Genomic DNA, 25367 nt, shown 5'->3' with positions numbered 1-25367 from the left:
ATAGAGCATGTGCAGTGCAGAAGTAATCCACTATCAGATGGATCATTATGAAGCAGGAAACAGCTCATGAGTTGCTCAGAGGGGATATTAAATAGCTTGTGGAAGCACACATTCACTGTTCTGTACAACCGCTGCTAAAGTATACTGTACAACAGGCACAGGCAGCTGAAATAAACATGCCAGAGTCATGCGGCAAGGTATGCCTCCCAGTGTGAACTACCCACTTCCCATACGTTCATACCTCCCCTTCTCATTCTTTCTCATCACAAACACAGTTGTGGCATGTGAATTCTGTAGCAATTCAGAAAGAACCCTAAAGCATCGCCAGTTTTTCCATTGGGCTCCTTAGAAGCTGCCCCATTTGAGGTGTTCAGAGATAATTCCCTAGCACCTTGATAGAGTTTTGCAAGCAGGCATCAAATTAATGCTCAAGTTAGGCAAGGAAGCTGGCCCAGGATGACACCCACTGTGCCCACTCATGGCAACTGTGAATGCATTACATGCAAAGTATCACGTCCCTTCAGATTTTAAACTGATTTATCTGAAATTTGGGCACCCTGCACTCCGCACCCAAGAGGTCTTCCCTGCCCATGTCATATCAATAGGGCAAAGCACCTTGATTTACATAAGAACTGCCATGACTGTGGCATGCATAACTGCTAAGCGACTCCCACCCACCCACATGCTCATGCCCTCGCATTGGTCCAGTTGGGAGTATATCTGTTTCATAAAGTTAGATCTAAAGGCAAAGGAGCACATCTTGTAAGCAGAGCCATTGCAGATAGCTTAATGAAGCGAAGGCGACAAAATCCATTCATTTGGTGACAGTGAGTCCCCAGATGAAAATATGCCCATACACACCCAACCTTTGTAGACTATTGCTCACTCTGTGTGACACCACATGTGATATAATTATTACCACACATACACAATCTTGGATGCAGGGTCAAATCTGTCAATGAATTCCTCATGTTCTATCCACCCATAAAACATCTGTTGCTAAGATATAAAGATTTGTAGGCTGGAAACAGACTGTCTCTAAAGGATGACTATTCACCTGCTGGCTTCTCTGTATTGCTATAACCAATTTATGTTCAGTAGGCCTGTTTGTCCCATGAAAACCATGACAGAAGAAGATTGTTGGTGAGTGAGGGTGATCAATCAGCTTCCCTGGGCCCTGAGATCTTCTTCAGATTAGCCCTTTACTGTTGCCCTACCAATGAACCTTGTGATGACACAAGAAAGGGCATTTTCTGTGGTGGCACACCATTAATGGAATTCCCTCCCCTTAGAAATGCAGACAATGCCCTCATAATTTGAGGTTTTGAAGAGCCACATTTTCATCCAGGCCCTTGGGAAAAACTGAACATGTTTAAGCAACCCAATAAGAAAGTACAGTAAAGCAATCAATCAGCTGCAGTAGTATGGTTTGTTTTAATTGCATAGTTGTATTAATTGTTTGAAGCATTGCTTAATTATTGGTTTTACTGTTGTTTAAATTTAACAAAAAAATCCTGAAAACTTTAGTTCATTAAGGGTGCTGGAAACTGTAGGTATGTGAGGTCTAAACTACACTTCCCATGATTTTTTGAGGTAAGATATGTGCTTTAAATGTGCTGCATTGAATGTACTTTAAATGTATAGTGCAGGTGTGACCTGGGTCTATTTGAGAAAGAGGAGCATCTGGAGGAGCTGGCAGCGCAGTCCCTTCGGGTGTATGGTTCTTCCAAGCTTTCTTTGAGGGCTCAGTAAAAATAAAAACCAGCTCTTTCCCAATAATGCTCTAATTACAACATTCACCAGTGAAACCTTGGCCATCCCTAAGTGCCTCATAGCCACAGAAACATGATTTCTCTCGCCTGCCTCCCTACTTGCCTTAAGTGATGTCCCATGGAAAAAGCTTTTGGTGGCTCCCACACACGGACTTCCATGTAAGAAAATATTATTATGGGACCCTCCTGCTGTTGGGAGCCTTCAACAGGAGCATTCCATAAGCACAGAAGTTTGAATCACAAAATGAAGTGGCTGTGACCAAAGGATGCTTTTGTGTTGCTTTTAATTTATTTCCATTGGCAACAGATTCTGTCATCTGAAAAAACAGAGCCAAAGCAAGGGAATGGCAGAGCAGAGGGGATGGGCCAATGCGTGAACTTGCCTTAAGTCTTCCTGCCAACTACAGAAGTCAGGCTCCTCTTGTTCCCCCACAATTGGCCCTGGATAACCTGCCCCATCACAAAGCACCTTGGTCAGGACAGCCTCAGCTTATAAAAGTCCTTATTTCCCCTCCCCACCTCATCATGTGGCCTGGGATGTTCTGTTTTCCCCGTTCTTTACAGGACGGGGAGGGGAGTGGTGCTGCTTGAGGAGCTGGAAAGAGTGAGGTCACACTGAGAGAATGCGACTTCTGCTTCTTGCTGGATCCAGCCAGGTGCTGAAAGCAACAAAGGGGAACACATGTTTTGAACGTTCCTTGGATACTTTGGTCGTTAAATCTGCGGACAAACTTCCCCCAGGAGAAATCAGAAAAATAGATGCGCCCTGTCCAGCACTGGGGCAAATGAAGCAATGGAAAGAACTGGGCAAGCCCATCAAGGCTTATAAAGCTTGCACTCAATATACAGCTCATTCTCCTCTGCTTGGGTTATTACCTCCTTCTGGCACCTGCTGAAAGCCTTTCGGATCTGGCAACCCTAAAACAGAAGAGGGAAAATAAGGCAGGGCAAAATAATTTCATACCAAAGTGGTGCTGCTGCCTTTTTATAGTGTTGTTGGTGGTGTTGGTGTTGTTATTTGTGTAAAAATAAACCATAATTAACCATCTGCTCAGATACCAGCAAAGATGGAAAGCAAATCCATCCGTCTCAGATCCTTGAACTTGTGTTGGTGAGAACTAGATTAATTCTATGTGCTGCTTTTCCTATGTTCACATCCACACCACACATTTAAAGCACATAGTTTCCTCAAAAGAATCCTGGGAAGTGTAGTTTGTTAAGAGCGTTGGGAACTGTAGCTCTGTGAGGGGTAAACTAAAGTTCCCAGGATCCTCTGGGGGAAGGCATACACTTTAAATGTGCTTTATATTGTTAGCGGAGGCCATGCACCCTGGGTTCTGTCACTTCATTGCATCTGTGTCCAAGGATTTTCAGAGTATGGCCCCAAGGAAATCTACTTAGAAAAACTGCTACTGACTGGACTGAATTGTATTGGCAAGTCACCATTGAGGAAAAACACACAGTAAAATTCCTTTGATAGGGATTTTAATGGGCTTTCTCTCCATTGCTGACCCAGCTCCCTCAATTCTTCTCGCACACTGATCGACTCTGCACTGGCATGGGAGCAAGAGTCTTTGTTAGACTCTCTCTTTCTCTATGTGTGCTATTGTGGTGTTGCAGAGACTGCTTGGGAGGTCTGGACTACAAGGGGATAATCTCATTTGCTATGGAGGCTGGAACGCTCTGCTCCGCCCACACATCCACGGCTGCTTTTGTGGCGCTTTTAAGCACAGAGAGAAAAGAAGTATTTTGCTAGGTTTCACATTTTTCCAGTATGAAATCATCCAAATAGTCATCTGAAGTTAAAACCTTTATAAAACCGAATTTCACCATCAGTTGTTGTAGTAGGATTGGTGTGCCACACCCACAAATTAGCTCTCGGCCTGCCATACTAAGCCCCTTTCAGACCTTCCGCCTTTGGTGAATGAATGCACACGCAGGGGGGAATAGGATTTATTCACCCCTCTACACATCCATATGCAGGTCAGGACAGAGCCCTATGCACACATGTGTGTAAGTTCTGTTTCAGGGGTAGCCAACACGGTGCCATCCAGACAATGTAGGAAGCCAACTCCCATCATCTCTGACCATTGACCATGCTGGCTGGGTCTGATGAGAGTTGGAGTCCAGCAACATCTGGAGAGCACCCTGTTGGCTAGCCCTGCTCTGCTCTGACCTCAAAACACATTCACATGGTTCAGGAGTGAGGTCTCCCTTTGAGATCCTGCTTCCATAATGTGTCTACCGTATTTGCCATACATTGTAAGTCTGAAAAGTGTGCTTTCCACTCAAAACCAAGGTCTCTGTTGAATATACCTCTTCTGGGTTATGATCAAATCCAGTGAGCTATACCACAAAGCCCACTCAAAGCAAGGGCTAACAAGGCCATTTCAGGAAGCATGTATAAGTGATTGTATGTGCTCTAATACCACCCTCTTGAATGCCCATCACTCGTGCTCCAGTGAGATCGAGGTTTCGAAATATGAACCCTTGATAGGAAATGATTTACCTTTCCCAAAGATCTTGAGACTGAAAAAGCAGTAACTCCAATATTTCGTACTGAGAATGCCCTAGAAGTGGGTAGTTTATGGCACAAGGATAGTTGTGTGCCATACGTACCATTGGAAAAAGAAAGTGTGACTCTTTAGAAGAGAATAGGGAGAAAGACATTCATGTAACAAAAGTTTTCTGAAGGATTCTAATGACTGCAGGTCTTTGCACAAGCTGGAGGGGGGGGGGAAGCTTGCTGAAAGTTTAGCGACTATAAATTCTTCCCATGCTAGATCTCGTCACACAATCTTGATACATGGGGAATCTTCTAGGATAAAACTGGAAAAAATGAGTGGAACAGAGATTGTCTACATCTTTATGACCATCTTTATTTTGAAAACATCCATTTTGGATAAGTCATGGGATAAAGTCCAGAGTAGTTTGTAGATGTTCAGAACTCTGTCCATCCTGAAGGAGCATCCAAATTTCCAGGAGGTTTAGTCTCCTGTTTCTCCACCATGGCCAATAAGATGCCTCTGCTAAACAGCAGCGCCCCTCCTTGAATCACAAAGCAGGCATGAGTACGGTAATACTTGGAAAGTTTGTCATTCCCTGACTGCTCTCAGCACAGCATTTTTTTTGTAATTGCCTGGTTAATGGGCAGGCACCTATGGTGGTCTGGCTGAATGAGTTCAAAAGATGCTAGATTTTTTTTCACCATCCCTTTAGTTTGTTAAAATGTTCTCCTGTTTTCCAAGCTGCGATGCTGACAACTCATCGTGCTGGGGGCTGTCTTCCCAATTCCTTCTGCAAAACCACCCCCTTTTGCAATCCTTCCAACTGTGCCATCTCCAAGGATATCTTGTCACTGCCGCACTGTGAGAAATAAAATGTTTACATTAATTAATAACAATTAGGACAACATGTTAAATGTAGCAACACAACAAAGCAATGCCAAATTATTGCCGCCACTGGCGTGGTGGGAAAGCAAGTGAGGGTTTGTGCTTATTTACATATAAAGGGATCAAAGTCTTTCTGCAGACTGACAGCTAGTCCTCAATTCTCCAAGCACATACTTCATGAGGATACTAGGGTAAATTGGGTCCTCCCTAAACAGAGGGCACATGTTGCGGTGGGACCCGGCAACCAGGCCTTGTGTTGTGAGTGGGATCATTGGAGCAGCCACAACACCCTGTTGGTGGTCCCTCAAATCCGGGAGCAATTGGGCTAACGGGATGTCAATCAAAGCAATTTGAGGGACCATTACTTAAGCGCTGCACGTGGCCCAGAGCTTCCTCTTTCAAGCCTCTGTGCATCAGAACACCTGCCCACCTCTCCCTATATTTAGGGCTTGCGCTTGATCTTGCTATGCCGTCATGTGTCGCCTGTCGTTGGGACAGGGGCACGGCAGGAACTTTCCCCATTTGGCTGATTGGCTGGTGCCATTTGGGTTTTGCCTCCCGCGTAGCAAATCGTCACAACTTGTAAGGTTGCGGAAAGGCTCTGGTTCTTGTGGATAGGGGTGGCATATGTGGATATGCGTTGGGTATTCCTTTAAGAAGGAATCAAAGGACTCATGGTTGGTCTTCCCCGTGCGGGGTTGTGGCCTGAGCCTGAGTTCAGGGCTCATCTGGGTGGAGGCATGGCAGACACTTCTGCCTGCTTCTGTCCCAGGCTGACTTATGGTTGCTGCCCAGAGTCAGCGCTGCCTGCAGAGCTGCAGGTAGCTAGCTGAACCAGAGCCTATGCAACCACTCACTTGATTTGTAATCAATAAAGTTGTGGCCTAAATTCTGCCAAAAACCAAACCAAAATTATGAGTCTTGACTGAATTTATTTCTAGGCCTGGGTAAAAGGTCTCCACATGCAAATAAAGAAGATCCGCCCATTCACCAGATTAGAAATCGGGTCCTCTGCCTCAGGGCCGTCTTAAGCGCCCCTGGCGCCTTGGTGTGCCGGATCCCTCCAGAGGCCCCCCCTGTTTTCCAGTGCGGTGGGCGGGTGGGCACCGCGCACAGCGCGGCTGCCACAGGCGCTGCTGCGTGGCGGGCAGGCAGGCACAGCACGGTTGCCGTGGGCGCAGCTGCGCAGCGGACTAGTGGACCGGCCAGCAGGCGGGCGCAGCTTGCGGCGCCCTCCTGGTGGGCCGGCGCCGTGGTGCCCTGCACCACCCAGCCTGGCCGTAGGGGCGGCCCTGCTCTGCCACTTGAAAAGAAAGCCTTCAAAATTAAAGTGTAGCAAACACCAGAGCCTGAATTATGAGGGATACTTCATAGCCTGCTGAGTGCTTTGACATGTGAGTGGTACTTATTGCAGGATTATTCATTGCCAGTGGATATGTTTTTCATATTCTTAACATCTACTGTGATTTAATGGGTTGTCTAATCCATTGGTATACTCTGTCAGTCAAGTGTTTAAAGCTTTTTGGGTGGTCTTAAGGGAGGGATTTCCGTATCTTGTTCTGATAGCCTCAGTTGTTGTGAGCGCTCTCTGTCTCTCATGTGGGAATAATGATGTTGCTGGATTGATGCAGGGAATAGCTCACGGAATGAATGGAAAGCAGAGACCTAAATATTATCTGCTGGTGCGTACAATGATACTTGCTCGGTGACATAACTCCAGTCTTTCAACTGCTGCTAGTGGGAAAATGCCTGGGATGATAACTGAGGCTGTGACTTCAGCTTCCTGCAGCCAGTTATCATGTAGTGAGATGAGTCTAGCCATGAGTGTTTGGCTGCAGACTCTTTATGGTCCAGAGATAACTTCTGAATGAACTATTAGCAGGATCTGATTCTCATTATAGACCTCTGGTTCTGATTTTGGTTATCTGGAAAGTATCTTATCAATGCAAGGAGCTTACGTAATACCCTTTTCTTATGCACTGAATTTCAATTCCGAATTTGAAAACAGCAATGCTGAAGCCCAGAGCCGTCTTTCCCTTTGGGCTTACTGGTGCGGTGCGCCAGGGCGCCGGCCTCTCGGGGGCACTCTGCGAGTCCTGCCAGCTGCGCCCCGCCAACTATATGGCTGGCAGCAGTGGCAGAGAAGCGCTGGCACCCCCGACGTGCGGGCAGCTGCACTAATGGGCGGGCATGTATGCCAATTGGCAGCCTCGGCGGGCAGGCGGGTGGATCACGCAGCCACACCAATCGGCACCTCCGATGGGCGAGCAGATGGTGCAGCTGCGCCAATCGGAAGCCCCAGCAGGGCTCCTTCCCTCCCCAGGATCTGTCCTTGTTCTCAGCGGCGGGGAGAGAGGAACAACCAGTGAGAAAGGGCTGCTTTCTCCCCGGTTATTCCTCTCCCCTGCTGCTGACGGAGGCACAGATCCCTCCCTCCCGCACCAGGATATCCCTGAAGACCAGCGCAGGGTTGGGGAGCGCCATTGTGGGGCTGGGGCCGGCGGCTGAGGCAGCATTGGCATCGCCCATGGCCAGTAAGAGCATCCCCGGAGCAGCCACCAGGGCCAAGGGAGACGGAGCGGGCGAGGGAGGCTTGCTCACATGGTGGGCCTGAGAGGGAGGCAGGAAGAAGGAGCCAGGTAGGATTCCCCCTCAGGTGCGGCTAGGCCCAGGCAGGCGCCTTCGTCACGGAGAGGAGGGAGGCGCCAGTGATGGTGCAGCTGCCGCTGCGCTGGGAAAGGGGGAAGCCAGGCAGGAGTTTGCCAGGGTAGGAAGGCCCCCTTCACTGCAACGGGGACGGCCTCCTAAGCCGGTTCAAGGGCTGGAGGCTCCGATGCCCCGCAGGATTGTTCTTTTTCTCTCCCCCCCCCCACCCGCTGCTCACCCCAGTTAGACCTTTCCTAAAAAAAAAGGCCAACAACTTTGGGGTTACCCCTCTTAAAAAAGGTTCACATCTCTGGGAAAGGGGGGGCGCCAGAGGAATCTTTGCACCACGGCGCCAGATATGCTTAAGATGGCTCTTCTGAAGCCCTTCTTCACTGCCACTGTTTCTCTCTTATTTGACACAATTTTCCCCGTTGGTTCCTGCATTTTGCTCTTCTCTGGATTAGTCATGACCAGGGGGTGGCAAACTACAGCCTGGGGGCCAGGTGCGGCCCACCAGGCTCGTAAATCTAGCCCACTGACCCGGCCACCCACTCATTCAGTCCCTGTGCTGAGCTAAACTGACATGGTGTTTCCTTCAAAAGAAGCCATGGATGAGCTAAACTGACATGGTGTTTCCTTCAAAAGAAGCCATGGATGCGGTGGCATGGGGACTGACTTCCACGACGCTGGCACAGCTTCAGATTGGCTTCAGGAAACTCCTGCAGGCAATCCGAAGCCATGGATGCCTCTGGGCAGGCGGCAACGCTGGAGCTGCTTCGGATTGGCTGCAGGAAGTTCCTGCAGCCAATCCGAAGCCTCGCCACCAGTGCGCTGAGGTAAACCCAGTGCGGCCATGGACGGAGAGGCCAGCGGGCGGGCGGCAGGTCTGGGCCAGGCCATGGGCATTATGACGGGCGTGTCACAGAGCTTCAGCTGGAGCTTGGCACACCTGCTGGCCCCGTGCCTGGCTCCCAGCTTGGCACTGCTGCTGGTGGCGCACTCAGCGGCTGCGCTAAAGCAGCTGGAGGGTGAGCTCTGTGCCACCTGCCTGGCACTCCACATGCCGCACGGCCTGCCCACCGACCTGGCCTCAGATGAAGGGTCACAGCGCATGGTGCACGCTGCCTGGGAGCTCCGCGGAGACGGGCCAATGGAGCGACTGCTGCTCATCAACAACACCGATGAGCAGGCGGCGCCAAAACACGCTCCTGAGCGTGTGCAGTGTGCATTCCTCTTCCAGGTCCAGAGGCAGCTGCAGGACCGGCTTGCAGGGTATTTATATTTTTCAAAATATAGTCCGCCCCCCCCACAAGGTCTGAGGGACAGTGGACCGGCCCCCTGATGAAAAGGTTTGCTGACCCCTGGTCATGATGATGTTGCGCAGAGCTAGAAAAGGGAGGCGTTTTCTGAGAGAGCTGAAAAACTCCCTGAAAAAATGATAAGTAGATTTGGCTCAGCTGCTATATGCATTCCAAGATTTCTTGGTGCCTTTCTGGTATGTAAAAAGAATGCTAAGGAAAAACCAGAAATATGGGGGCATTTAAGTACAACCATTAATACCAGCGTGTCCAAGGATCCAATAAGCTGCAGATGAGCTCCTGTCTGCTCACATATCCAGAAATCAAATGATCTCCAGTCCTTTGTGGTTAAACTCCTGTAGGTGGGTGCAAATAAAACAGGTTTCCTGAGGTGTGAGCCTGCTTCTGTTTCCATGCCGGATTGATAGAACCCTCTACTGCAAGATGCTGTTTAAGGGTTTTTTTGGTTTGTTTGTTTTTGTCAAATTGGAGTAGTGAATGCAGGGGGAACTAATCCATTACATCACTCCCACTGTAACTGCACAGATTGTGAAGGGGAAAGGCATTGCATCCTATATATTGGGTGTCATATAGCAAGGTAGCTTTAATACATGTTTCTCAGAGTGCCATCCCTTATTCCTGCTCACGCCTTACTTTGTGGCAGGAGGAGGTCTGCCATAGAATCCCATGCTTGGATGAAGGACACAGAACACATTTGTAGAACAGAAGCTTTTTCACACTGAACTTTTTTTTTTCCAAGGTGATGATTATATTGGTTGGCTTGCCAGCAACTTCATGCAACCACACAGAGCCTTTGATGAGAGCCATTACTGTGAAGCATTCAGTAGAGCTATGGAAGTCATAGCTCAAACATGATGCATCTGGTATTCATAGGGCTGAAGGAGTTCCAGAAGTCTCTGGAAAAATCAGTACTCAAAACCGTTTCCCAGGGTTTTTAAAGCTTTCCAAGGCAAGTAAGTCTGAAAAAGGATGCATGTGACTATACACACCTCTCCATCGTCCGTCAGTCAAGTGAGAGTGATTATCACAGTTCAGGAGGGTGTGGAGCAGTGCTGGTGAGGTGTGTGGCCTGGGGTGAGTCCTGAAGGCCATATAGAGATTTCCAGTCCTCAGTCTAGGGACTCAGCTACACAGCTGCAAATAAAACGTTTTAAATGTGTTGTAAAATGCAATATACAAATGTGACACTAGATGGCAACAGTGAGCTATGTAAAATTCAATGTATTTTTTTCAAAGCGTTTTTAAAAAGCATTTTCACAGTGTGTTTTATATGTGTGTAGATTCCACCCAGGAGTCAAATTAGTCAGCCTCTGAGGCTCCTTTCCAAAGCACTCTGGTTGGTACACACTCCTAGGTAAGCACTCTTTTAATGCTAAGTAGAAATGATGGAGAGATCCTCAACCCAAAGAGACTGAGCTGATCTATTTCTCTGTTGGACTTCTCTCTGACATCTTCTGATGTAGCCCAATACAGTGGTACCTCGCAAGACAAATGCCCTGCAAGACGAATTTTTCGCAAGACGAATGCGTCTTGCGATCTGATGGTGACTCGCAAGACAAATTCGTTTTGCAAAAAATTCATCTTGCAAATCGCGGTTTCCCATAGGAATGCATTGAAATTTAATTAATGCGTTCCTATGGGCAAAAAAAAAAATCAATGCATTCCTATGGGAAACCATGATTCACAAGACAAATTTTTCGCAAAACAAATTGACTCGCGGAACGAATTAAATTCGTGTTGCAAGGCATCACTGTAGCTTCTTGGGGATGATCCACAGGATTCAGACAGTGCTATTCTCCATTCCCCACATTCCCCACCTTTCCTCCTCTCCAAGAGCTGGAACTTTTCTGCTATTGTGGAGGAAAGAGAGCCCCCATCTGCTTAAAACATGCGAGTTCACTTTATCCTCTTTAAAGTTATCTACTGTGTGGTGGGAAAGGGGGCAGAGCATGATATTAATTAGCTCTGTGTTTCACAGAACCAGAGTCAATGCTGGAAAGAATCCAACTTCTGTGATCCTACTGTGGAAATGTGAGATAGTTTTTTATTCAAAGGCCTTGTGTTTCTTTCCTCCCCATGTGTTCCTTCAGCTGCCTCAAAAACTTTGCCCTGGTGTATTCAATTTCACGTCTCCTTTGAATTTCGTGGTACTAAGGGTAGAGGCTGCAGTGAGGCACACACAGCAAACTGGATCCTCATCTTCAGTGAACCTCCGCAGTTGTCAGTGCTGGACCATGACAGAAGAGGGAATTGTCCTTATTGCTGAAGAAGAAGAAGAAGAAGAAGAAGAAGAAGAAGAAGAAGAAGAAGAAGAAGAAGAACCCATCTGCACACCACCCAAGCCACAGCTGTTCTTATCTCTCACACATTCTTCAGATGCTGTTTATTCACCACTGACATTAAGGCAGACTGGAAAAGGAAAGTAATCCTCTTCTCATTCATATACAGTTAGTCCACATCCCCTGGCACTAATCCTAATGATCACCATCTTCCATTAAAGAATGAAGGCTGTGCCAGAAATGACAGCTGGTGCCACTTGTTGGAAATCTGTCTTATGGCCACACCAGCAGTTTCTGCAATGGATGAAACAGGGGCTGTGAGGTCCTTGTAATCTGATGGGCAGCCAGCGCTGGCTCACACACAAACAACATGGATATTTTTCAATGGAAATTCAAAGGTCACACACATCCCTAAAAGGAAAAGGTTGCTGACTCAATACCCTGGTGGTTCATCGGACTCATTGATACATGACATTACCAAGTCCAGGAGCTAAGGAGGGGTCTTTTCCAACTAAATTGTTATCAGAGCAGAAGCCAGTGCAAAGATGCCTGTTAGGGCAACAGGGTTTTCCATGCTGCCCTCCCCGCCCCCCGTACCCCTGCCCCTCTAGAGTTGGGAGAACCCCCTGAATAGTGGAGGAGGGATGGAGATCATTCCACCAGGCCAGCAGAAATCTCCTTGGTGCTATGCTGAATGCAACTCAAAGACTGAACAATAGCAGTGAGTAGGTGTGTGAAATGAATGCCAAGGCACATTGACAACTACAGTAATCATGACAATAAATGTAGATTTCTTTCCCTCCTTTATTTAATATGATATAAAGAATATATAAAGAAAGCACCATAACAAAAGCAAATCCATTCTTACTGCAACACAGATGACATAAATACTTGTATTTCTACTTTTTTATATACTTTATTTAAATTATTAACCTTAACTGTTGGAAAGCCTGTTGCATTTTTGGATATATTGAACTACTTTTATAATAATAAAACATAACAAAATTTCCTCCGGTTCATCTCATCTTTGATTTCCTTCTTCATTCTGTTATGATTGATAGGAGCATGAGATAGTGAGTTCATTTGATCCAAGTACACTGAAAAGGTTTAGATTATCTCCTCTAGATCATTTCCTCTGCAATTGCTTTCTAGGTTGTTAAAGAATCAAGTCCTTCCCACTGTCTGACAGTGCTTTCAGATGAAGTAATATGAACAGACCATGTAGCATCTCCTTTGTTATATTCATAGATACAACACTCATTTGAGCACGTGCAATGAATGGATGATGCAATGATTTAGTGTTTTGATTACTGTCCAATAACTACATACCCTGAAGTAATGCACTGAGTGATCTCTGTTCCTTTACTATGGGGAAATGGTAATCCTAAAGTGTCCTGTGTCTAGCTTGCTTCTTGCTGACCTTGACCAGCACCTTGACTACATGTTTCCATGATGACTAACCTACATTACTATCCATGCTACCTAATAATATGTCCTAGTGAACGAAATGGGGACTACAGCTGTAGACGTACATAGGATTGCATTGTTAGGCTGCAATCACTCGAGAGTAAATCATTTCTAATTCTGATTAGACATGTATTGTGCTGTTAACCTTTCAAGAGGAAGGTTCCAAACAAAAACAACCGTGGCAAGTTATTTCTGTATTGATCACCACTAGTTATTAGTATGACCACATTTATTAAAATTTCAGAAGTGTTGAGTCAACACTTGCTGGCTCACTGTCTCCAAAATAAATGTTTTGTAATAATCTTCTCCAACTAAAGCAATATACCACCGCTGAGGCAGCCAAAAATAGTCCCTTGCCACCAATTAAAAAGTATTTCATTAGGTAATTTAATGAAACACTAATTATTAAACCCACATGGGTCTTTATGATCCTCTCCCAGAAACTTGTTTACAAAGAAAACTATAACCAGCCCAGTGATCTTTAATCTTTCAGCCTTTGGACTGAACTTCAGACTTAAGTGACCCAGATCAATAGTAATCACGTTCTTCCAGCTGAGATTATTCTACCATTATTTATTTTGGGTGTTTATAATATTTCTTTTGAGTCATTAAAAGAAAAGTGCAGCTGGCATTTCATCTTGTGCTGCTGTTGCTTTCTACGTAGCTGTTGATGCAGGCAGATATTATCAGCTCCAATCTCAGCTAAAGCATCCATGACTGGTGGCTATTCAAACTCTGCTTAGAAACCTCCAAAGAAGGAGAGCCCACATGTACATAAAACAAAAATTACCCCCCAAAAGGTGCACTCTTATTCCAAGGAAAACATGTCCAAGTAGCACTGCCCCAAACCCCAATGCTCAAGGAAGTGTCAGACATGCAACTGTATGAGTTCAGTGGTGGCCAGGCCAGATCTCTGGGTGAAAGTGTGCAAGACACTGTTCTCCAACCCCTCATCCCAAATACGAACCATAACAAAGCTATCCACAGTTTCAGTGTTCTTATTCTGGCTCTAATTTGTTATTTGTTGGTCTTTTCCAAACCCAACCTCAATTCATCTGTGAAAAGAAAGAATGTCAAGCTCCAGAGCCATTCATAAAAAAATGTTAATTGAGACCATACCTAAATAGCCACTCATCCCAGCCCACTAGACTTGGCTCACATCAGTTTCATCCACTGCTGCATCCTGTGCCTCTGAGCTTGTGTTTCCAATTCTCAGGATAACATCAATTTCCACACCAGGAGGAATTCATCTCAAAGCCAGAGCTTTTGCATGGCCTCCCAGTCTTAAAGCCCAATCAAATAAAAAATGTATAAGGGTATTTTAAATAACAGAAAATACCTCTTTGACAAAACACAAGGCATCTGTTTAAAGGGACACTTTATCCTCTTCCAGCTTTCAGCAAGAGGCACTATAAACTCAGCCAGGACATGTTTCTGTTCAGGTGATGGGGTGGAGGATGGAATAGTCTGAATCAGCCACACCTCCAGTTCAGCCATTTTAATAGCTTTTTCAGTACAGTTTTGCTGCTCAGGGTTGGAGGGGCTTGTTCTCTCTGTTTGAATTAACATGTCAGTAGTGATTTAGCAAGAGCATTTCTAAGGAGATCCTGTCTCAGCCACAGAGCAAATGGAGCACGCGGGGCACCTTTGTAGCACAGCTCCAGAGGCCCTCTTTGCTGTTATTGACATTTCTTTGAATTAAACAAAGCAGAGGTTAATAATGACTAAAGAGAATAGTTCAGACACAGGTTTGCATTTCGCTCTTTGCTTTTCTCTGCGTTTCCTTAGAGACGGGTAGGAAGGATCAAGAGATCCCTCTTGCTTTCATTGTCTTCCTTGTGCTTGCTGTTGCCTTAAATAATGACCCCCCGTTTCGTTAAGATGCTGTTGGAATTCGCAGAAACAGCAGCTTTGGAGGTATATTCTGCTTGGAACTGCCTTGGCAAGGGAGACTGTTTAAGCACTGACATGCCTTCTCCTCAATATGGTCCTGAAAGTCTTTACTGGCCCCAAACTGTGCTTAGTGCTCAACAAATAAACACTGTATAATCCTTTTCCCCAAAAGGTAGGAGACTGCCTCTATCTAAAAGACTGCAAATGAAGAAATAAATGGTTACAAGGGGTGTCTGTGCTAAAGAAGGGTGTCTAAATGGGATAGTATGTGTAAACATAATGGGCTGAATGCAACTACGTAAAGAGCTGTGCTAGCAGGAGCCCGCATGAGGCTTGCTAGCAGGGTTTCCCTCTTTCTTCCTTCTCAACTCCATGTCTCCTAAAATTGGCTTGTAGGGAGTGGGTCAGGAGAACCCCTGGAACATAAAATGATAGAATTGTAGAGTTGGAAGGGATCACAAGGTTCATCTAGTCTAACCTCCTACAATGCAGGCAGGGCCGGCCCTACGTGCAGGCTGGGTGGCGCAGGGCACCATGGCGCCGGCCCGCCTGGAGGGCGCCGCGAGCTGCGCCCGCCCGCTGGCCGGCTGGCTGGTCCGCCAGTCCGCCAGTCCGCCGCGCAGCTGCACGCTGCGCCCACCCACCCACCGCACTGGGAAATGGGGCGGGAGGGTGCCGGAGAGATCTGGAGCACCACAGCGCCAGGGGCACTTAAGACGGCCCTGAATGCAGGAATATTTTGCCCAATGTGGGGCTTAACCCACAACCCTGACATTAAGAGTCTCATGTTCTACTTGAAAATGATTTACAGATGGTATTTAACCCCAAGTAGCCTTGCTAAGATGTATAAGACTGAATCAGATAAGTGCTGGAGATGCAAAGAGGTAGAGGGAACGTTCCACCATATGTAGTGGACTTGTAAAATGGTAAAATAATATTGGGGAATGATCCATAATGAATGGGGAGGGAATGTTTAAAAGTACTTTCCCCACAAAAACAGAGTCCTTTCTGTTGGGGATGACTCTGACTGAAATTCCCAGGTATCAAAAAAGGTTATTTATATATGCTACCACTGCTGCCCGTGTTTTGTTGGCCCAAAAATAGAAAACAAGTGAGGTCCCAACCAAAGAAGAATGGCAACTTAAGTTGACAGAATATACAGTACACGGCTTGCAGACTTAACATATAGAATATGAAAACAAGAAGAACATGTGGTACGTTTAGAGAAGATTGGAAAACATTTACTGAAAATATGGGAAATAATTGTGTACAGCTGAAAACGCTGGCACCATTATGATAAATTCAACAGTGTGAATAAGTTATGATGGATGTAATAATGTAATACGGATTGGTATGGTTTTTGTAAAATATGCAGGGATTTATGATATGTGAAATGAACCATGGAAAGAGAAGAAGGGAAGTAATTGATATCTAAAGGATGTATAAATGAGTACTTTAAATTGTTATATATATATAGTCTCATGTTCTACCAACTGAGCTTGCGGAGAGGGGAGGCGATATCATTCCCTCACGCAAGCAGAAGTGCTTCTTCTGACAGAGCCATTTGTTTAGCACTCCTTTGCATTCCACCTGGGGTATTTTCCAGGGGTTGAATATGCTCTCTCGACACATCGAGCCCTGGTAATCCACAGGCTCCAGCACTTGCCCCATGACCATCTGAACTGCAGAGACTGGCACTCGCGGACCCAGCGTGCATCATCCAAAATGTCATGCTATCATAGTCATCTCCCATGCACCATGATTTGGTGTGTTTTTTATTATTAAATGTATATCACATCCTTCCTCCAAAAGGGGCCCCAGAATAGCAGGCAACAAGTGATAAAACAATAAGCAGAAAACATCTTTAAAACAATTCCACTACAGATGCAGGCTGGGAAAGAGCTCTGCTTAAAAGGCTTGGTGGAAGAGGAAGGTCTTCAGTAGGCACAAGAGACAACAGGGATGGAACCTGTCTAATGCTTAAGCGGAGGTATTCCAAAGGGTAGGTGCCACCACACTGAAGACCCAATTCCTACAGTGTGTGGAACTGGCCTTCTGGTAAGATGGTGTCTGCAGGAGATTCTCCCCTGTAGACCACAGTGATTGATTGGGTATAAAAGAGATGAGATCGTTCAGGTATTCTGATCGCAAGTTGTATACACCAAAACTTAAGTAGACACTTAAGTCCAGGGGCTAATTGACGGTCAGTGCAATTTTTTTCAGCAGCCAGTGCAATACTTTCTTATCTAGAAGCAACAACTAATGGAGGGAAATGGCTTTGAAATTGATGGTCTGGAAATCTTTGGGGTTAACGCTATAAATCTGAAGAAGAAGAAGAAAATCACCCTGAAAATCATACAGATGTCCCATGAGTCATGCCGCCGTCACATCTAGTCATAACCTGAATTGCATCCATAAAGTGATAATAGAGCACAGGTGGTACATCTGTGGCCCTCCAGATGTTGATGGACTCCAATTCCCATCAGTGTTGTTTAGCATAGCCAATGCTCAGAGATGAGGAGAGGTGAAGTCCAACAACTGGAGCTTCCCAGGCTTCCCAGCCCTGTAGCAGAGCATTTATAATACAATACTCCTGGTGACTCATCAATTTCAGGAGGAAAGCACCTGTGATTTATCATCCCTGAATTTTCTGGACCACTCCTGATCAGATATAGGAAACACAAGCTTTCAAATAATTTAAAGGCTATCCGGAGCTTCCCATCATACAGAGAAGGTGGAGCATGAGAAAAGCACTACTGGCCAACTCTGCGCTGCGTGACCATAGGGAGACCTGCATCATGGTTGGGGAATGAGCTGGGCTGCAGCTTAAAATTCTGCCAAGCCTTTCACCTTCTCAAGCTCCAACATTCAATAACAAATCTTTTCTGAATTACACAGATGGAAAATAAATGCCTCTCCAAGTTTGAGGACTCCAGATATTTTAATTTTGAAAATTTATTTATTTTTGGCTTTCAAAAGAAATGCACTGGAAGGAAAGGAGGAGGCAAGCGAGAATTGTTGCCAGGGTAGTAAAACCAGCTGTCAAAAGTATTCCCAGAACATACTCCAGGAGCACCAATCACGGCTGCCTGAGGCCACTGCTGTGTTTGTTGTGGAGAGTTTTACTGCAGGATTGGAGGCTGGCCAGCTCAGGCAACTCTGTGGGACAGGAGGCCCAGCATTTAGGGAACCTAAGACCTCCCCAAAAAAACACCCTCATATTAAACTTTCACCCCAGTCCTAGCCAGTATAGCAACTGTTAGCTCATATATCACTCTCCATATTAAGAAGGGCATCCTATAAACTTTTCAGTAAAACTGAACAGCTGTTGCCATGGAAAGGGCTCGCCTCTTTTGTTGGAAAGAAGCAGCTTCCATCTCTGGGTTTACAAGCAGGAAGGAAATCTGTTAGAGCAGGGATGGGGAAGAGGAATCCTTCTAGATGTTGTTGGACTTGCCCTCCAACAAGTCTACAATCTTTGTCATGCTGGCTCATGCGGATGGAACCCATCAACAACTTATGATCATCCAGATGTTGCTAGACTGCAACCTAGACCAGCACTCGCATCTCACAAAGGCCAATCTAGGCACAACACTGGAAGGAGAGCCTATCCTCTCCTCTTGCTTTTTCTTACTGCAGTTCCTATTTTCTATATTTTAAATATACAGAGCCAAGTGTGCCTATTCAAGCCCTCTGACCTATTCTGTAATAAGCAATCTGTGTGACGAACCTGAGTTTCCACTTTTGCTTAGCAACAGAAGGGAAAACCATCCAGGATCAGAACGAGGTATAGTGGTTACAGGACCTGGGAGACCAAGGTTCAAACCCCCACAAAGTTCACTGTACACTTTAGTTACCAGTAGGTAGCTGTGTTGGTCTGCCGTAGTCGAAACAAAATAAAAAAAATTCCTTCCAGTAGCACCTTAGAGACCAACTAAGTTTGTTATTGGTATGAGCTTTCGTGTGCATGCACACTTCTTCGGTCTCTCTCTCTTAGTCTCACCACCTCGCAGGGCTGTAGTGAGGAAAAATGAGGGGAGAATCATGTATGCTACCTCGAGCATTCTAGAATATAAGGTGGGATATAAATATAATACAAAATAATAGTGCAATAATAAAAAATAGCTTATTACCAGCTCCTTACCTCCATGGTCCATGCGCCAGCTACAACAATGAAAACACAACATTAAAAACAGTTAAAAAAAACCATTCACACTATAGTCTAGCATTATTTGTAAGAATCCTAGCTAATCAGCAAGGGCTAAATAATCCACTAGAAACTGACCTGCAGTCCACCAGTGGGATATGGACTACCTTTTGTACAGCCTAGCTGTACATGATTCATAAGTGGCATATGATATACACAGAGGAAAATCACCAGAGAATATACTATATTAATTGCTGGGACTTCCAAACAAGTTAGAAGTTACTGTTTCACAACCTTTCCTCAGTTAGCAATCAGAGGTCTGCCCTCTGACCAAACTCTAAACACTGTGCCCTAAAATGGAAAGTTGTCTGGGCTTGATAATGCAGACAGAAACGATTTTGGGAGCCAAAAAAAGACTTTGCCTTTAATCACAATTGTATGATTCAGCATCCCTGGTGCCCATAATTCATTGTAATATCTGGATAAGCACAAACTATGAGAGAGGATTGTGGGGGTAAAGCAAAGGAATGAGAAGGAGGCTGTGTATGGGTGTCCACACACAAAAGCTGAATTAACGGTTTATCTGTTGATGCAGACTGGGCCTGGAGAATTTATCTTGGTGAAAGAGTTCTGTTTTTCACAGAGGAAATGAGACAGCGAGAGTTTAATAGGAAATAAAAACACATAAAGAGAAACTAAGGAGGCTGGCTTGGAAAAATCCTATCCATCCAGCTGTCTGGCCAGCTGTCCCAGACATGAGGAACAATTCCTGCAGCTGCTTTGCCATCGCTGGTATCTCAACTCTCCGTCCTCTCAACACAGAGAGGTGGAAATAAGGAGGTTTTGTATCACCATCTGCAACTGCATGCCTGTCTTTGACAATCTCTCCTTTCTTGACAATCTGGTGTAGACAGAAAACAGCTGCTCTGATTCACACCCGAACTGGTTGTGGAATAGACAAGAACCACGACAAGAACTCATCAGAGTTATATGGTTTCCAAATAGCAAAGCGAGACACAAAAGGCTCCTGAACCTTTAAGCGCTGTATAAAATAGGGGTGGGCAACCACTCTGTGCTGTGGTCAAATAGTGAGGCACGTCAGGGTGGTTTTATCCCTCCCTTTGGCTGAACTACAATATCAGCAAAGGGCCCCCACCTGCTCTGCTACCCTATTTTTCTGTGCTCTCTACTTTTCTTTGTACTATTCTCTATGTTGTTGTTGTTGTTGGTGGTGGTGGTCTCTCTCTCTCTCTCTCTCTCTCTCTCTCTCTCTCTCTCTCTCTCTCTCTCTCTCTCTCTCTGTGTGTGTGTGTGTGTGTGTGTGTGTTTCTACAAAATCTATCAGCTTTGCAAAACGGGGCTGTTTAAATGCTAGCTATAGAGGTCTGGATGAGAAAAGGGAAAGCTTTGTTTAACATTTTTAAAAAATGTACGCTGCTCTTACGTTACATACATAAGTAAGCATCATTCTGGTGAGAATTATCAAAGCCCTCCGCTGGTAACATAGTAATGTGCAATAAAGTATGATCCTTTTAGCTGCATGAGTCGGTCTAAGACAGGAATCGGGAATCTGTGGCTCTTCAGATGTTGTTGCATTGCATCTATCATCTATCTATCATCTATCTACCGGTATCTATCTCTCATCTACCATCTATCTATCTATCTCTCATCTATCATCTATCTATTTTTCTACATTTATATTCCACCTTTCCTTCCGAGAAGTTTAAGGTGATGTGCATGGTTCTCCTCCCCACTTTATCCCCACAGCAACCCTGTGAGGCAAGTTAGGCTGAGAGATGTTGACTGCCCCAAGGCCACCCAGCAAGCTTGATGGCTGAGTTGGGATTTGAACACTGGTCTCCTCTCCCAAGTCCTAGTAAAACACTCTAACCATTACACCACACTGGCTTGTGTGCATACTGGCTGGGGCAGATGGGAACTGGAGGCCAACAACATCTAGAAGGTCACAAATTCCCAATCTGTACCGAGAATATACATACTCTGGTGCTTTTTAGGGACATGGCCACCATGTCGCTTTCTTGGTAATGAATGTGGATTAAAGTAGGTTGGGGGAAAAGTACCGTACAAAAAACCTGAACTTCAGAAGTAAAAATAAAAACCTGGTTTAAGACACAGACTTTTGGGTGTACTCTTGCTTAAGAACTCTATTATTAAACTTAGTGTACATTTAAACACATACACACACAAAACACCCTATTTTTAAATACCAGCCATCTCTGAATATTTAGTTTACAATGATGAAGCAATTCCTTTAAAATGATGCAACACTGGAGAATAGACTTGTGCTAAGGAAAAACTTCCCGTGACTGAAATTGACTCAGAATTGCTGGCTTCTAAACACGTACTTGGCACATATCAGCAAATCATCTATAGCAATTTTCCATTTGTATCTGTGAGGGAAATGTTGTGCTCTTCATTATGCTCCACATTTCAAATTGTCACTTTCCCTGGTGGGCGGGAGGAGGGTCACTGTTCCTCATTTCAACAGACAAGCTGTGCATATATATATATCTATGCAAAGCAGAGGTGGGAGAAGACAGCCTCTGAGAAATTTCATCAGCTCAAAAGTCAAAGAGCATCATTGGGCTGAAATCTGATAAGCTAATGAGTCTGAACACAAAGTACGGTATTTTGTATATATTTTCCACTATGCTCTTGCTTTTTCTTTCTGAGAGAGTAAACCAAGGCAGCTAACACAACACTATCAACAACCATTTGTAAGATGACAATTCAGACTTACAGAAACAGGATCAGGGTGCCATATGATTCCAATCTGGCAATTAGGCGCAAAATCATTAATAGCTGGAAACACAGCTTAAAGCTAGCAGTACACTGGCCCAATTCACACTCATTGTAACCCATAGTTAGTTGTTTACTGCTCTAGCTCTCAGAAGAAACAAGCATTCATCCCTGGGTTAGCACTATGTTCTAATTGGGCCATGGTTTGTTTTGCTCAAACCATTTTCAGTAAGCCAAGAACAAACTCTGGAAACCATCTAGAAGTTGTGGTTTGTTTGGAGTGTGACAAACCACAGTCCCCACTATGGTTAACCATGATGTGTGCATGAAGCCACTGTCTAATACTATAGCTGCCGTTTACTGAGCAAGACTATTGATCCAACCAACGGGATGTGTATAGATGCTAGCAGAGAATATATTTGTTAGATATTATCCTTCCTTCCTCACGTTTGTGAGTTCAGCAGAGTGTCATCCCATTGCAGCTTAAAGGGAATCTTAGATAGCTTTAAGTAATCCAGAATGCTTTAAGGCAGACTGGATTTTCCTGTTATTTCCCCCTTTACTTCCCCGTAAAACAATAATCACACAAATAATCTTGTATAAGGCAAAATAATATTTCCTCACTCTGAGTACTCATTGAAGAGTAACAGATACAGCAGCTTTGTTTAGGCAGGTTTAAAGTGGTAATTCATTTGCAAAGACATATGTACTTAAGTCTATCTTAAAATGGTGTCTGAGCTTGAAGCTCAAAAATGGCAGATATTCTCACATTGCTGGCAGAGTGGAAAGGGGTGGGGAAAGGGTGTGCCTAGGCATGTAGAAGATTATAGGGTTGCCATATTTTGAAGACCAAAAAAGAGGACAGATTTGCCGGTGGGAGGGGGGCATATCCAGGAAAACCAGGACGTTTGGCAATCCTAATATATAGCTATGCCCTCCCCCTGTCAGGGCACAATGGGAGTGAGTGTCTGTCACAGAGTCGCCTCTAGCAATCTCACATGAAAACACTGTGAGCTTCAGCTCCTATCATGTGCCTATCTAGCAAAACATGAATTGTTGGTTTGACTGCATTTAAATATCCCCCACTTAGCCAGATCTATCTTTGCCTATTCTGGTAGCTGTCAGACCAATCTTTCCAGCCCTGCCACTTGGGACTCTTAGTTGGCCATACCAGGATCTGAACCTAGGACCTTCTGCATGCACAATTTGCACTTTACCCATGACCCATGTGCTTGCAGGTGTCCCACAGACTTCTGGTTGGCCACTGTGAGTACAGGATGCTGGTTGGAACAGGCTCTTCTGATGTCCCTATGATCTTTAGCCCAGATTTACAAAACAAACCTTTACACCCTGAGCACACAGTCCAAGCATCCCTATTTTCTGGTAGCTGTCCCTGGTAAATCGCTGCCTCTCTTTTGACCTTATTTTTGCCTGTAGGAGATAACATCTTGGAATTTTGTTAGTATGAGTTGCTAAAGTTGCCATTCTGCAGTGTTTGGCTCCCTCCCCAGGATCTCTGGAAGTTAAATTTCTGTGTGGGTATTGATAATAGAAGCCTCTTCTCTCCGGTGCAGAAGCATATAAATGTGCACATACAAACACTTAATCACCATTCAGTGCACAACCTGCTATTGCTAAAAGAAAAAGAAAAAAGAGGTATATTGTAGATTACTCTAGGGAGCACAAACTGCATGACAAGTCAGTCTGTAGATTACATATGGCATGGCAATTTATCAGTGGATTAGGAGGAAGGTGGAGGATCTTACCAGCATTCCCGTGTCATGGTCAAAGCGTCTCCCTTTAAGATTTAGGTTGACAGTGACTTCCACCCTCTGCAGAGACAGGATCCACCAACCTTCAGAGCCTGATGGATCTAGTTAGTTTCCAGACACCCCTGGGGTCTTTTCCTGCTGACAGGTCTGGTAATTTTATTGAAGCCCTGTTTGATCCGTGGAACATGGAATTGTCCCATGGTAGAATTCAGCGACTAAATGTTCCACAGGATAATAGGATTTCTGCTTGCCAGATGGAACAATCTCCTCCCACCTGTACACACTGTGCTGTGGGTTCTCCCGACCCCCCAGAATCACCCACAGTAGCACCACCTCGAGCACTTCTGCTGCCTTAGGAAGCTGCTTCACCACACAAGTGGAGGAATCACTCTACTGAGTCCTTGGTGTCTTGTTCAGCAGAGCCTCAACCGGGGGGGGGGGGGTACCAGACTGTTTACATGCCGGTCCAAAGGAAGTGATGGAACTTTTAGTAGCTCACCATAACATTTTGAGGATAAAATTGCCTGTTGAAGCAGGTCAATTTCCATCAGTGGTCAGAGTGCTGTGCTGTCTGGTCAGATTACTTGGTGCTTTAATATGATTGATATATTGTCACAGTTACAGGTATTCATGGGCTGTACATGTTGCAAAGTTATTTTACAGCAGGGAAGTGGCTCCTTAACAAAATGCAAAGTTAGTGTATGTGCCAGCAAAACTGCTTACCACAAACTCCAGTGCAAATAGTTCCATCACTGCAGTGAAGGAAGTTACTGCATTCCTTAAATTAAAGAACAACAACAAGAAGAAGAAAACAAAGAGGAATAAAAGTGGGTGAGAGAGCTATAGAGCTTAATTTCTAGCCATATCACTTATTGGGATCTGAACGGTTTGTGTGATTAGACTGCAATTAAGGCTTCAAACACCATTTACAGCATTTCTTCACTGAAAGCAAATTCCCCAGAATGTTGCTTCTTGCAGAAGAGTGTAACAGGACAGGGTCTTGTCAAACTGTGTTTCAAGACATTGATTATGTTCATCCCCACTACTGGGCTCCAAAAAAATATTTTTGGTGTGCCAAAATTGCCTTCTCCCCTGTTTTGGAAAGAGGGCTCCTCAACAATGTCCTAAAATCTTTTTTGGGAAGTCCCCACCATATGGCAGTGAGGACCGCTGTTCAAGGAGCCCACCCCCCCCCCCCAATGATCAGATCCAGATCTAGATCAGATGTAGAGTTGCATGGATCTTTATTGCCCTACCAACATATATGACTAACGCTGCAATCCTATCAGAGGCAGACTTAGGCAGAGCACAACCAGTTCACTCACACTAGGCCAAGAGGATGCTGCAACAATGATGTAGAATGGAAGACGATAGGTGGGAGGCACTGAATTTTAGAGTCACACAGGTTGCTGCTGAGATTCGAAAGCCCACTTATACCCACTTACTTGGGAGTAAGCGCCACTCAACTAAGCAGAGCTCACTTTCAAGTAAACATGTATAATCTTTTACTGACATACCTACACAAAGAGAAAAGCTGGCCTTTTCAGAAGTCCTTTCATCTATCAAGCCTACCTCCCACTTTGGAGCTACGCTACTGTTGATTCCAACACTGCCTCATGCCCAATTCATGTCTGCTGTTAGTTTCCCCGCTCTGTTATATTAGGGATCTTTTTTTTCAGTTGGTCATTTGATCTCCTTTACAAGTTTCTTTCTTTCTTCATCATCAGCATAGCTGCCAAGTTATCCCTTTTTTACAGGGATTTTCCCTTATGCTGCATAGGCTTCCTTGCGAGAAAAGTGAAAACTTGGCAGCTATGATCATCAGCGCTTAATCCCATGGTGTCACACCCAGCTATGCTATGAGAGTGAAGGGAGGAGTATGGTCAAGACCAGTGAACAGAGCAGGAAATGGCTTTGAGG

The 25367-nt window shown here is 45.1% G+C and overlaps 1 long non-coding RNA gene across 1 annotated transcript; it reads right to left on the bottom strand.

Moving 5' to 3' along the window:
* Positions 1 to 4626: 4626 nt before the first annotated feature.
* On the bottom strand, positions 4627 to 23798 carry LOC148685083 (uncharacterized). Its single transcript, XR_015950910.1, has 3 exons — positions 23442 to 23798; positions 10119 to 10263; positions 4627 to 5138 (listed from the first exon to the last, which is right to left on the bottom strand). It is a non-coding gene; the product is annotated as an uncharacterized LOC148685083 (long non-coding RNA).
* Between the last annotated feature and the right edge of the window lie 1569 nt (positions 23799 to 25367).

Source organism: Zootoca vivipara, chromosome 7 (genome assembly GCF_965207765.1).
Source record: "Zootoca vivipara chromosome 7, rZooViv2.hap1.1, whole genome shotgun sequence".
Lineage (NCBI taxonomy): Eukaryota > Metazoa > Chordata > Lepidosauria > Squamata > Lacertidae > Zootoca > Zootoca vivipara.
The sequence above is the reverse complement of the archived record's forward strand: the minus strand, read 5'-3'. Positions and strand labels throughout refer to the sequence as shown.